We start from the raw sequence: 14,236 nt of genomic DNA on the forward strand, positions 1-14,236 counted from the left end.
TGGCCCAATGCATGTGATGGCTAGAGGAGGCTACTACTACTTCATAACATTTACTGATGATTTCAGTAGATATGGATATGTATATCTTATGAAGAACAAATCCGATTCTTTTGAAAAATTTAAAGAATACAAGGTTGAAGTAGAGAAGCAAATTGGCGGAGGTGCAAATATTAAGATCTTACGATCCGATCATGGGGGTGAATACTTAAGCACCGAATTTAAAGAGTATTTGAAAGAGTGTGGTATTGTATCACAACTCACTCCGCCAGGCACACCTCAATAGAATGGAGTTTCAGAGAGGAGAAATCGCACTTTGTTGGACATGGTGCGGTCGATGATGAGTCATGCAGATCTTCCAATAAGTTTCTGGGGTTACGCTCTAGAAACAGCGGCTTTCACATTAAATCGTGTTCCTACTAAAAAGGTTCAAAAGACTCCATATGAGATATGGAAGGAGAAACGGTCAAGCATGAACTTTATGAAAGTTTGGGGATGTAAGGCGTTTGTGAAACGTCAAGCATCTGACAAGCTTGGACCTAAATCCGAAGAGTGCATTTTGTGGGATACCCTAATGAAACCAAGGCGTATTATTTTTATAACCCTTCTGAGCAGAAAGTGTTTATTGCTCGAGATGCTGTCTTCATGGAAAGAGATTTTGTTTCCAAAAGAAACAGTGGGAGAACTATAGATCTCGATGAAGATCGAGAACCACAAAATAGCATTGAACCTGAAGTGGAACAAGATCAGAGTAATGATAATGCTCAACAAACACAGGTTGTTCGTAGATCTGGTAGAATTCGCCATGAGCCAGAGAGATATGGATTTCTCTTGACTCAGTGTGGTGATTTGATGCTCATAGATGAAGATGAGCCTCTCGCATACCAAGATGCTATGAACAGTCCAGACTCTAAGAGATGGCTTGAAGCCATGAAATCCGAGATAGATTCCATGTACGAAAACCAAGTATGGACTTTGGTTGATCCACCTGAAGGGCTAAAACCCATAGGGTGCAGATGGGTTTTTAAGAAGAAAAGAGACATGGATGGAAATGTTCAGACCTACAAAGCTAGGCTGGTTGCAAAAGGTTTCAAACAAATTCATGGTATTGACTATGATGAAACTTTCTCACCAGTGGCTATGGTCAAGTCTATAAGGATTTTGCTTGCCATTGCAGCATTCCATGATTATGAAATCTGGCAAATGGATGTCAAAACAGCCTTCCTTAATGGAAGCCTTGAAGAGGATGTGTACATGACACAACCTGAGGGTTTTGTCGATCCAAGGAATGTTGGCAAGGTATGTAAATTGCGTCGATCCATATATGGATTGAAGCAATCCTCTAGGAGATGGAATATCCGTTTTGATGAAATAGTCACAGAATATGGCTTTGTTCAAAACAAAGATGAACCATGTGTTTACAAGAAGGTTAGTGGGAGCCATGTGGCATTCATAGTACTGTATGTTGATGACATACTACTAATGGGGAATGACATACCTTCTCTAAAGGCTGTTAAGACTTAGTTAGGGAGCAATTTCTCTATGAAAGACTTAGGAGATGCTTCATACATTCTAGGAATGAGGATCTATAGAGAAAGATCTAGCAGAATGATCGGTCTAAGTCAGAGCACATACATTGATAAGGTTTTGCATCGTTTTGGAATGCAAAATGCAAAAAGGGGATATGTCCCCGTGTCTCAAGGGATAGTGATCTCTAAGGACCAGTGTCCGAAATCATTGGATGAGAAGGACCGCATGAATAAAGTTCCATATGCTTCAGCAATAGGATCTATCATGTATGCAATGGTATGTACTCGCCCAGATGTCTCGTATGCTTTGAGCATGACGAGCAGATACCAGTCTAATCCAGGTGAAGGTCACTGGACAGCAGTCAAGAATATTCTTAAGTACCTGAAAAGAACTAAAGATTCATTCTTGGTGTATGGAGGAGAGGAGAAACTCGTTGTAAAAGGTTACACCGATGCAAGTTTCCAAACAGACAGAGATGATACTGTATCACAGTCTGATTTTGTGTTTTGTCTAAACGGAGGTGCTGTAAGCTGGAAGAGTTCAAAGCAAGAAACAGTAGTTGATTCTACATTGGAGGCTGGGTACATTGCAGCTTGTGAAGCAGCTAAGGAGGCCGTTTGGATTCGAAAGTTCATTTCTGATTTGGGAGTCGTTCCATCGATCGCAGATCCCATTGATCTATACTGCGATAATAATGGAGCCATTGCACAGGCTAAAGAACCTAAATCTCACTCCCGGGCCAAACATATACTCAGGAGATTTCACCTTATTCGAGAGATTAATGAAAGGGGTGATATACACATATGTAAAGTGCACACAAATGATAACATTGCAGACCCACTGACCAAAGGCTTGTTGCAACAGAAGCACGATGGTCACACTAGTTCCATGGGTATTAGATATATGGGTGATTGGCTCTAGTGTAAGTGGGAGATTGTTAGTGTAGGTGCCCTAGAGGCAATACATTATTCTTTTAAACATTTATGTCAGTTGTTCATTCAATAAATGTATTTATTATGATCTAAATTATTGCGATATTTTGTTAGCATAATAAATGTCCTTAGAATCATGATACACATTATATAGTTTAAGTACATGACTTGAACTTGAGATTATATAATATATCATATTCTTAAAGGTCCTTAGTCAAGTATTATTATATAGGACGATAATAATACATAGATAGACTAGTATGTTGTTTGACAAGATAACCACATCTCATTGGTTATAAGTATGGGGATACTAAAGTCAATACATAGGTACATGTAAGAGTACATGGTACTGGACAGATCCATAGTGAGATTCTTCATGTTTAATAAAGTCATAAGAAAGACTCACAGTGATAATGGTGTAAAGATATATTGACTTGAAATCATTATATTTCTATGCGAGGATTAATATACTTTGACTACATTAAAAGTTACCTTTGACCGGGTGATGATAAAAGTGGACATCGGGTATATCATGAGTCGTATTAGAAATATGACTGATAGATAAAGGATTTAACCCTCCTATAAATAGGAGAGATATTATTGGCCTCTTGATTGAGTGAGACTATAAATGCATGGCCATGCTCAAATAATGATTTGTCTTGATAGTCTACTCATGGATCAAGTAAACCCGGATTAAATATTGAAGAGGATGACTAAATACATGCCTCGAGTTTAATATATAATATGTATGGTTAAAGGGATCATATTATACGAAAAACATTATTCACGAAATGTTTTATCTAATCACGATTTAATTATTGTTTAATTGGGTAACAATGATGTATTACTAGATACCGCTCATTGTTTATAATTTTATTAGAGAATAAAATTATTTCCAATTAAATGATAGCCTATAGGGTCACACAAATAGAGCACATAATGGAATACGTTAATTTAAATTATTGATTTAAATTAACTGATGATTATTTGAATTTTATTATAATTAAGTGAGACTTAATTAAGATAATATAAATTCGAATTAAAGGGAATGCTTTTGCCCATAATAATTAAGTATGACTTAGTTATTAATTAAATCATAGAAATTCGTTTTATTATTTAATCCTATACCTACTAGGGTTGGGCTTTGCTGTTACGGGCCTTCTCATCAGTCATTATAAATACATAATGATGGTGAAGGAGGTCATTACGTTTTTGTGAGAAAAACCCTAGCAACAAAGAGAGGCAAGGCAGTTCCGATCGTCGAGAAGGAGGCTAGTACGTCCATCTGTCAGTGCTCGTGTGGATACCGTAGAGGTGTTTTCCGAGAGGTAGACACAAAGCGTGATAGCTAGGATCTTCGTTGAGTTCGTGAAAGTCAAGCTTTTGAAAGGTATGATTCATTATCTCCTTAATTTACCCATAATTATACATGGATCCTGTTCTTGGGTTTCGAAATTTTCATTTTATTTACGTATATCCGCTGCGTTTTGTGCCTCGGGCCCCAACATATGCTTGGTTCTGGAATGTTGAACCGGATTGTTGGAAATGGCTATGGCACTTGTGTTGTCACAAAATATTGGAATTTTGTTGACAGAAATACCATAATCATTCAGTTGGTTTCTGATCCACAGTATCTGAGCACAGCAGCTTCCAGCAGCTATATACTCAGCTTCAGCAGTAGAAGTAGACACTGAATGCTGCTTCTTGTTGTACTAGGAAACCAATCAACGTCCTAGAAATTGACAGCTTCCAGACGTACTTTTCCTATCAATCATGCATCCTGCATAATCAGAATCTGTATAGCCAGTTAAGTCAAAACCAGTATTCTTAGGGTACCAAATACCTAAACCAGGTGTACCCTTAAGATATCTAAAGATTCTTTTGACGGCTATAAGATGTGATTCTTTAGGATCAGCTTGGAACCTAGCACACAAACATGTTGCAAACATAATATCTGGTCTACTAGCAGTGAGATAGAGTAATGAGCCAATCATACCTCGACAGCTTGAAATATCAACTTTCTTACCAGATTTATCCTGGTCAAGCTTTCTGGAAGTGGCGACGGGTGTCTTTGTCGGAGAAGAGTCTTCCAGATTGTACTTTCGCAGAAGATCTCTGACATACTTTGAATGGCAAATGAAAATGCCATCTTCCTTTTGGCTTACTTGAAGACCAAGGAAGTAGGACAGCTCACCCATCATACTCATTTCATAATTGCTCTGCATTAACTTAGCAAACCTCTTGCACAAGTTATCGTTAGTAGAACCAAATATAATATCATCAACATATATTTGAACAAATATCATATTATTATCATGCAATTTGTAAAAAAGAGTTTTGTCTATGACACCTCTAGTGAAATTGTTTTCAAATAAAAACTCAGAGAGAGTGTCATACTATGTCCTTGGTGACTGCTTGAGCCCATAGACAGCTTTGAATAAGAAGTAAACAAAATCAGCAAACTCTGGATTTTCAAAGCGGGGCTGTTCCAGATATACTTCTTCTTCTAGCTTTCCATTCAGAAATACACTTTTCACATCCATCTGATAAACCTTGAAGTTGGAATCAATTCCTTCTTCTTGAGAATAACCCTTTGCGACCAGTCTGGCTTTGTTTCTCACAACAATGCCATCACCATCTAACTTGTTACGGAAGACCCATCTAGTTCCAGTCACAGACTTTCCTTTTGGCCTTGGAACCAGGGCCCAAACTTCTTGTCTCTCAAATTGATTGAGTTCTTCTTGCATGGCAAGAACCCAATCAGGATCAGCAAGTGCTTCATCCACTTTCTTTGGTTCTAATTGTGATAGAAAACCAGAGAAAAGACATTCATTTGTCGTAGCACTTCTAGTCCTTACACCAACATCAGGATCACCAATAATAAGATCAAAGGGATGATCTCTGCTCCAAATCCTTTCCCTTGGAAGTTGTGTCCTTGATGATTCAGCTGTATTGTCAGTAAGCTGAAGTGTATGACTAGTTGATCCACCAGCTCCCCCTGAGTTGCTGCCAGGTTGACTTGTTGATCCACCACTAGCATCAGTTGAATCTCCAGCATTATTGCCATTTCCTCCACCATTGCCTGGATCATTATCATCATTGTTGTCATCACCTGTTGCAGCCTCAAGTGGCCCATCATCATCTGAATCAGAATCTAGATAGTTATCAAACTTCAGAGACTCAGATGGATCAGCAGATTGCAGACTTGGAAGTTTAGTGTCATCAAATGTTACATTGACACTAACTTTCACTGACAGAGTATCAATTACAAAAACTCTATAAGCATTATTAGTATAACCAACAAAAATTACTTCCTTTGGTTCAAACTTGTTCAAGTTCTCTTCTCCATCTTTGAGAACATAGCACTTAGCACCAAAGACATGAAGATGTTTGACATATGGTTTCTTGTTGTTATACAGCTGAAATGGAGTTTTCTTATGATCCTTGTTGATCAAAGTTCGATTCTGGGTATAGCAGGCAGTAGTCACAGCTTCAGCCCAAAAGTACAGAGGAAGCTTTACTTCAGCAATCATTGTCCTTGCAGCTTCAATCAATGTACGATTCTTTCTTTCGACGACTCCATTCTGTTGTGGAGTCCTTGGTGCTGAATACTGCCTTCTAATTCCCTTTTCAGAGTAAAAGTTGACTAGAGTTTGATTCTTGAATTCCGTGCCATTATCTGACCTTATTGCTTTCACTGGCACAACCTTTTCCAATTCAACTTGCTTTATATTATCAATCACTGTCAACGGAGTTTCATCCTTAGAAGTAAGGAAGTAAACCCAAGTATATTTCGAGAAGTCATCCACAATGACCAAGGCATATCTTTCTCCATCAATTGATGTAACATTTACGGGGCCAAACAAATCCATGTGCAGTAAATGCAGTGGATCTGTGATGCTATTGATGGTTTTTCCTTTGTGAGATGTTCTCTTCGCTTTTCCTTTCTGACAAGCTTCACAGAGATCATCAGTTGAGAATTCCAGGGAAGGCAAACCTCTCACCAGATCTCTCTTGACTAGAGAGTTCATAGTTTTGAAGTTGAGGTGTGAGAGCTTCTTATGCCATAACCAACTATCTTTAGCAGACGCCTTTGCGTAGAAACAGTGAACTGCATTTCATGGTCCTGAAGACAAATCAGCTACGTATATGTTGCCTTTCCTAATGCCACATAGTGAAGGACATTTATCCTTGATATGTTTGATGATACATATCTCCTTTTCAAAATGAACGTAGTATCCCTTGTCACAGAACTGACTGATACTCAGGAGATTATGTTGAAGTCCTTCAACTATAGCAATATCCTCTATGATGATCCTTCAAACTTTGTAATTGCCATATCCAACAGTACGACCTTTGCTATTGTCAGCAAAAGTAACTGAAGGTCCAGTTGCTTCTCTTATGTCTTCTAGAAGGGATCTTGTGCCAGTCATGTGCATTGACGCCCCACTGTCAAGCACCCAAGCAACTCGAACAAATCCACTGGCACCCTGCAAAAGACAACTTGATTAAACCTTCTTTGGGACCCACACTTGATTGGGTCCAGCAGACTTAAAGAATTGATTTCTATCAGGTAATACAACAGAGCCTCTTGGACTGATATTTGGCTCACTCTTGACTGAACTTACTTCCTTAACAACAGCCTTGTAAACCTTGGTTTTAGGCTTTGGGACATAAGTCTCCTTCCTAACACGAGGAGGACTAGCAGTCTTTGATCTAGCATGCTTATTGTTTGTGTGTTGTCTTGGTGATGTGTTTTCATTTTTAGCATGCAAATTTCTAAAATAAGCAGACATAGTATTGAAAGCACAAAGCATACAGTTATCAACACCACAACATTTATGACATGCATCAAATACAGGAGCAACAGGCATATCAGTCATAGTAGTAGGAACATCAACAGATTCAACTCTAACTTTATTAACAAATTTAAAGTTCTCAGTAGAGTGACATCTATTATCTCTATTCCTACTGTTCACAAAACTATTAGGCTTGTTGAATTTAGTTCTCTCAGAGTTGACATCTAAACCAGTTTTAGGCAACCTAACATTGCCTTTCACTTTGATTGGTTTCAGTGATGTCAGGATCTCATCTCTAATCTCATTACTCTCTTTCATTTTAAGGTCTTCCTGTTTAAGTTCATATTTAATGATAACAGGAGTTTCTAATAGAGGTTCAGCTTCTGAGGATTTAAACAATGGTTGAGGGGAGTCTTTCAAAACAAAAGGAATCCCTCTCTCCTCAGCACTCTTCTTAAAGGGAGTAATGTTACTAGCCTTACCTACAGATTTGTTATAGTCAAAACCTATTCCAACAGTTCTCTTGATCTCTTGTTTATCATTAAGTTCTTTGACTATCATGGAGGCATCCTTAAAGGCTTTACATTTCACTTTCTCTTCGTTAAGCTGAAGTCTTAAGCAATCTCACCTTTCTCTAGAACTCTGACTTTAGCACATTGTAATCCTAAATCCATAGTCAGTTGTTCAATTTTAGGTTTTAATACTTTCATCTCATTCATCTTATAAGCATGAATATCTAAGACTAAGGCATTAATCTTAAGATTGGCAGCTTTCAACTTTTTAATAGCATCATCTCTTTCTAGTCCTAATTGCATAAAAAGTTTAGGGCATGTAGGATCAACCTGAAAGCTTCCAGCAGGAGGAGGTGAAGATGATCCAGCATTAGCCATGAGAGCATCATTCCCAATCTGCTCTTCTTCATCACTGTCTGTATCATCCCAGCTTTTCCATTCTGCCAGATAAGACTTGCTATTAAAGCTTTGTCCTCCAGAAGTACCCTGATGCTTTCTAACCAATGCATCATACTTCTGCTTCAGCTCGTCGTAGGAATCTTTTCTCTTTCCTTGAACCTTGGGTTGTTTGCATTCAGTTGCAAAATGTCCCGGTTCACCACAGTTGAAACATTTGAACTTGCTTATGTCCACCATCCCAGTCTTGTATCCTCCTTTGCTTGAAGAAGATGAGTAACCTCCTTTTTGAAACCTGTTGGCAGTAGGTTTGTACTTGTAGGAGGGGTTCTTCTTGAATCTCATGTTTTCAAATTTCTTGACAAACAGTGATAGAGATTGATCTTCTAACTGTTCTAGCTCTTCCATTGTATAGAACTCTTCGTCACCACTGGAAGAAGCAGTCTGACCCATCTCTGGTACAACAAATTCCTGAGTTTTTTCTAGAAGGAACAACAACATCCTTCTTTTCTTCCGGTGTAGGTGATTCAACAACTAGAGCTCTCGAATGGTTCAGTGTTTTACCCCAGCCATATCTCTGCTTACTTTGAACCTGCTCGAGTTCATAAGTTTTCAAAACTCCGTAGAGTCTCTCCAGAGAAATCTCATTCAGATCTCTACTTTCCCTGATAGTAGTGATTCTGTGTTCCAGATGTTCGGGAAGGGTTAAGAGAAACTTCATGTTGACCTCTTTCTTGTCGTAGTATTTCCCATTCAGATTTAAGTTATTAAGTCTGATAAAAACTTCTGAAATCCCTTCTCCGGGATTGGAACCAAACTGTTCATACTGAGCCATCAGTATCTCTTTCTTGTTCTCCCTTACTTCTTCTGAGCCTTCGTTTATGATTTCTAGAGTGTCCCAGATTTGCTTCGCGTTCGTACAATTTACAACAGCATTGTACATGACCGGATCCAGAGATTCAACTAAAATCAGTTGAAGAGCGTCATCTAAATTCATCTGTTCACTCTCTTCATCTGTATACTCAGAAAGTTCTTTCGGAATTGTCTGATGAGGTATTAACACACCATCTTCTTCGTGTGCTAATATGACATTCATCGGAGTAGAAACACCTTTGTTTAAAATCCCTATATATTTTCTGTTGGCGGTGCGGAGGAACAACATATGCCTCTTCCATAGGCCAAAGTGTTCCTTGCTGAACGGTGGGATTTTAACGCTACTGATCTTTTGTGTACTCATGTTTAAGGATTTGAAGTGAATAGTGTTTGGATGAGATTTGGATTTTTGAAAGAAAAATATTTAAATCAAAATAAATTTTTGGAATAAAATTAATTCGAAAAAAATATTTGGATTTAAAGTGAATAGTGTTTGGATGAGATTTGGATTTTTGAACGAAAAATATTTTAAATCAAAATTAATTTTTGGAATAAAATTAATTTGAATAAAAAATATTTTGACGTTACAGAGTGTGTATAGGATCTGATACGGTAAAATGGTATCAACCGCTCTGATGCCAATTGTTAGGTCCTGGAATGATTGTAGAAGGGGGGGTTGAATACAATCGTCACTAAAAATCGCGGCGGAATAATCTGATTGAATATAAAATTGTTAATCAGATTTTAATTAATTAATATAACAATGTGTAAGTCGTTATATAATTAATATGGTTCGTTTTAATGTTCACTAGTTCGTAGAATAAATTTGACAGGAAGTATTCTAAGTTAGTGGTATAAAACAACCGAGTGATCAAAGCACAGAAAACTGTGGATTTAACGAATAGCAAGTTTAACACAACTTGAAAGCTTTACAATACTTTGAACAAGAACAAATGAAGGGGGGAAGGCCATATTTATAGGCAAATCCCATGAACAAGGCAAGACAACTTAAGACAAGACAATGCAAAGCTTGATAAGACAAAAAAACACTTTGTCTTGCCTAAATAAGCAAGGCAAGACAATTTTACAAGGGGCAAGACAATCAGAATGGTTGTCTATAGCTTAGCAAGACAATACAAAACAAGGTAAGACAATCCTATGGGAAGGTAAGACAATCTAAGCCAAGGTAAGACAATCTTTATGGAAGGAAAGACAATCTAAGCCATGGTAAGACAATCTTTATGGAAGGAAAGACAATCTAAGCCAAGGTAAGACAATCTTTATGGAAGGAAAGACAATCTAAGCCAAGGTAAGACAATCCTTATGGAAGGAAAGACAATATTAGCCAAGGTAAGACAATCTCAATCCAAGGTAAGACAATCAATTGGCTTGTCTTGGAAGCTAAGGATTAGACAATCTTTGGGAAGGTAAGACAATCAATTGGCTTGTCTTGGAAGCTAAGGATTAGACAATCTTTGGGAAGGTAAGATAATCAATTGGATTGACTTGGAGTTCTAAATGTATATAACAATTGATTTTCTTTTATATAAATAACTAATTAATATTCACTTAATTATATTAAATGCATAAATTCATAAATTAAATTAATTCGAGATAGAATTAAATATCTGTAACTAGCTGAATTAAATATTCCTTGTCAATTAAACAATTAAGCTGTGGCTTGTTCGTCGATTCTTCGTCTTCGAGTTCTTCTTCATTTGTAGACACAATATGGAATCTTCTGAATAAATAAAGTATTTAAACTTTATACCTTCTGATCTTCTGGACGTGCTACAAAAGATTATTTGTACACTGAGGCTTGAACATATTAATGAACTTCTCCCAATGGTTCATAGCAGCATCCTGAAATTCTTCTGACATAAAATCTTCAATTAATCATTTGATGTTCTTCGTACGGATTCCGATTAACAGTACTTGCTATTTACTTGCTTTCTTATCAGAGTTGAGTTGATACCTCTTAATTACAAATAGGCTTAACATATGCCTTTCACATTGTTTATGAAGAAACTGAAACAATAGATTATATATTAAACCATTGTGTAAATAAACTTAAAATAACACTTTATATGAACTATGGTTGTGCATTAACTTTTAAAGAATTTTTTTAAGTTATATAAACCATTGTATGTCAAGTAGGAATAAAAGAGTTACACCTAAATTATTGTAGCTAAACTTTCAAACAAATCTTAATTATATGTTAAACCTTTGTGTGTGTATAATAAGTAGCACAGTGTGAATAAACCTTTACATTGTGCTTGAGCTTTCAAACAACCCTGCATTCCTCCAAAACACTTGTATAGAAATCAAACAAACAAAAGGTAACATTAAGAAACTAGGGCGTGAGAGTATTTCATACAAGTATTTCTTTCACTAAACTATTGGGTTAAGTCGTTCCAACAATAGATTTTCTTTTACGAGTTGTTGCGTCATTTTTTTTCTAACAAGTGTTCTGGAACTGTTATGGCACTCTCATTTCAACAGCGATTGAATAGCCATTGTCTTACACTTAATCACATATTGCCTCGATATTTAATGAAATATTTTGATAATAGACAACGGGGATATGAGACGACAACACTCTGGAATGGGAGGGCAACAACTTGGCGTTATAGCTCCCATGAAAATCATAATATCCATTCATCGACGTGATTGCATACGTTACTATACTATCCATTGCAAATCTATTTAATGAGATATCACAAATTCAAGAAAACTATTCACATCATTGTAGTTATGAGTAAAGATTTTTTAATGCTAACTTTAATATGGAGCTTTATTTTCAGGGTATATTAATATTGTCTGCCAAGTTGATGGATGGAATTATTCACTAGTTAATAAAGATCTACCCGTGTTATTTAATATGAAGGAAAAATCCCAAGGAAGAATTTTTCTTGTTATAGAACAACTCAAATTTTGTGGTTGTCGTAACTTGAATATATTGAACTTTTAATAAAAGAAAATGTGCTCATCAACTAATAAAGGAAAGGAGGTAAATTGCCTTTCATATTCATAAGATGTAGAGTCTTATATATGATTTGATTTGTACATGGCCAAATATTTTTCTGGCTATTGGGTAGTGTGTAAATGTGTCAAAAAAGGACATAGAAGATCTTAGTACATAAAAGTTCTTTTTTGTAATGTTAATAGATTAATTTAAAAGAAATCTTTATTAATTAAATTGTTTGACTTTACATGTGAAGATGACAAGTTGAACCCAAAAAAAGGCGTCATAAATTTATAAATTATCTATATGCATATTAGCAACAATAGTCAAATCTTTTATTGCAAGACTATGCAAATAAATTATTTCTAAATAACAAAGCATTAATTACTTACTCATAATGCATTTGCAGTGCAAAAAAGTAATTTGTTTAACTCTGAAAAAATATTATTAAGCAGAAATGATAATGGCTAGTAGAAGTAATCACTTTCAATCTTGAGAATCAAGCTTCCTTAATGCTTCCAACTCATTAAAATAGGCAAATTTATTGTAATTTGATTTTGAACCTTGAGCATTCAAGTCTTTAATGCATCTTAATGTGAATTAAAACTATATACTATTATAGTTACAAAAAACACAAGTAACATATGGTAAATAACCCGGACAAAAATTTGTTGTGTCATTTTAATACAAAATAAATATATGATTTACTACCTGATTTAAATGTGTAGTTCAATAAGATACAAGAGCTAATCACAATATATACAAATTGAAATATTGAATAAAAAATTATGATAAAACCAAGAAATGCAAAGTTTACCTCATTGAGTTATAAGCTAAATACCTCTATTGTTGAAGAGGAGGGAAGAATATAACCAAATATGTAAGTAAGCAAATAGGCTTTGATATTAGATATAAATAGGGGAAGTGAGTGGTGGATGCAGATCTTTATTCTATAATAGATATGCTTTAAATTTTTTATTTTTAATAACACGTTTTAAATATTCTTTGTTTGTTATAAGTGCACGTTTAATTCGGTGGAAATAAAGACTCTTCACTTTATAAATAGATAATAATACTTTCAATGAAATTAAATTCTTAATTTCATAAAGGAGTAATATAACATAGAAGAGTAATATAAGAGTCTTCCATCTTGATTGGACAATCCCAACATCCCAATTATTTAATCACCATATAATATAAGATATATAATAAATGCCTCCCTAAGAGCCCAATTATGTACATATCATATAATATAAGATATAAAATGAATGGGTTATATATATTATTTATCTATCATAGTATTTTAGTAAATTTATTCTTCTCTATGGGCCGCCAACACCCATTCAATCTAGGTGACAAAGGCATAGAATTGCTTTTCGTTTCTCTCAAAAAGGCTCATGTTATCATGTGTATTTAATAATATTGGATTTCCATTAACACTCTCAGTAGACTTTGATTGTTAAATTTATTATTTATGATTAATTTAATTCTGATAATGTGATATAGTGTGACTAAGCAAGCAAGTTGAACTTAATGATCATGAATAAGATTAAATTCCTATAACCACATGGACACTATTATTCTCACACATCATGTTCATGAATAACTTTTATGATTTATATTTTTATAAAGTTGTGGACTCTCAATAGTGTTGTTGTTGTTTTTTTTGTAAAATTATCTCACATTTTAAATATTGGAGGGCTATGTGATTGAACTACTCCTAACACAAAATGCAGCAACTAAAAAGAACAAATTGCATTCAATATGATCAGGGCTAGGAGGGAGTTCAAAAGCTCCTGTGAATTTCACCACGGCCATGATCACTAATACCAACTGGGCTAGAGACTTCATGTTTCATTCCTTCTCTATAATAAGATCCTTAACAAAGTACTGATGTATTTTTTTTGTTTATTTTGATGGTGTGTTAAATATTTGTGTTGTTTATCATGTATATTTATAGGGATAGTTTTGTAGGAAAAATAACCTAATTCTGTTAAGAAAATTAATACTAAAGAGATTTTTTAAAAAATATTCTAAAAAGGGAGATATTAGTTCATACCATTCAAATTATTTATATTTTCTAGAAGGAAACATATATTCTCAAGATTTTGGATAATGACAAAAAAGTTTCACTTGAAATTCTTGGAGATGTTGTTTTTGCACCAAAAATAGATTAGTGGCTTAATTATCTTTTTAAAATAAAAATTAAAAATCATAGTTAAGAAAGAATAC

The sequence above is a fragment of the Daucus carota genome, chromosome 3, assembly GCF_001625215.2.
Source record: "Daucus carota subsp. sativus chromosome 3, DH1 v3.0, whole genome shotgun sequence".
Lineage (NCBI taxonomy): Eukaryota > Viridiplantae > Streptophyta > Magnoliopsida > Apiales > Apiaceae > Daucus > Daucus carota.